Source organism: Vipera berus (assembly GCF_964194415.1).
Source record: "Vipera berus genome assembly, chromosome: 16".
Lineage (NCBI taxonomy): Eukaryota > Metazoa > Chordata > Lepidosauria > Squamata > Viperidae > Vipera > Vipera berus.
In genome coordinates, this window is record NC_138219.1 from 2,559,997 (window position 1) to 2,561,458 (window position 1,462).

The following is a 1,462-nucleotide window of genomic DNA, read 5'->3' on the forward strand; positions in this document are numbered from 1 at the left end:
TTTTCAAAACTTTTTTTTTTTAGATTTTGAGGTTTTTTTGAGGAAAACACTCAAAATCTTCCCTGCTTTGGGATCCGCCTCAGCACCACGGCCAAACGAAGCCCACTTCAGCACCAGCTGGATTTTCTGGCCACACTTGCCAAATCAAACCCCAACCCACGTTTCTAGTCCTCAACCTTCGAAGGGAGCTCTAGGACTCAAGGCTGACTCAGCCTGCCATCCTCCCGAGGTCGCTAAAATGAGGACCCAGATTGTTGGGGGCAAATATGCTGACTCTGTAAACCGCTTGAGAGGGCTATAAAGCTCTGCGAAGTGGGATGGCTTCCTTCCTTCCTTCCTCACAGTGGTTAGAATGTAGTATTGCAGGCTAACTCTGCCCACTGCCAGCAGTTCGATCCTGACTGGTTCCAGGTTGACTCGGCCTTCCATCCTTCTGAAGTCGGTAAACTGAGGACCCAGATTTTTGGAGACCACATGCTGACTCTGTCAACCGCTTAGAGGGGGCTGTAAAGGGCTATCGTGAAGCGGGAGAGAAGTCTAAGGGCTAACTGCTAGGAGGGAAATAAACGATTATTCCGGGGCGTCTTGAGATGGGAAAGTGCCCGCAAGGCTGAAAACGGGGGCAGAATTGGCAAACCTGCTGCCATCAAGTGGTGGATGTCAGGGCGACGGAACGAGACATCCAGACGCAGAACTTCGAATTCAGCTTTTAATGCAGGGGATATTTTTAATTCAGCTTTTAATGCAGGGTGGGATGTTTTTTTAACGGTCTCCCTCCCCAAGACTGGACATTAACTAGGATTTGTGGTCAGAAGTAAATTGATGAGCTGTCTTCCTCTCCATCCTCTTTTGCAAAAGGGGGGGAAGCATAGATGCAACTAATTCCCCCTCACACACAAAAAAGATCTTGGGGTACACCCCAGACTGAAAATGCAAGTTGCAATGCTGCTCATAGGCCAGATTTGATGCTGCACAAGACACACACACCCCCAACTGATGAGCAGACTGGCTTCTGCAATTCTCAGCAACAGCCACATCCACTGGGCGATTGTGGGAATGTAAGCCAGCCTTCCCTGCTCCTCAACCACCCCCACCCCAACACACACACACTCCAGGGAAGCAGTTACACCCACCAATCTTTCCTTCCAACCTGACGATTCCCAATCCATCCCTAAGAATTTCCCAGTGAGTTTGCAAAAGGAAATTTCAAGCTGTAGCATTGTCTTCCTTTTGAGACTCCGTCCTCTCCTGCAAGTTCATCCCAGGGCTAGTTATTTGGGTCGGGGTGTGTGCGTGCGTGTGTGTGTGCGTGACACAGATAACAGGGTCACCCATGCAAGGAACTGGGAGGTGGGGCCCATCCAGCTTTGCCTCGACGCTCATTCCAATCTGCCCCCATCTCCTGCCTCAGGGATTCAGAGCATGCTCTGCAGGCGTGTTTCTCAACTTTAACCACTTTAAG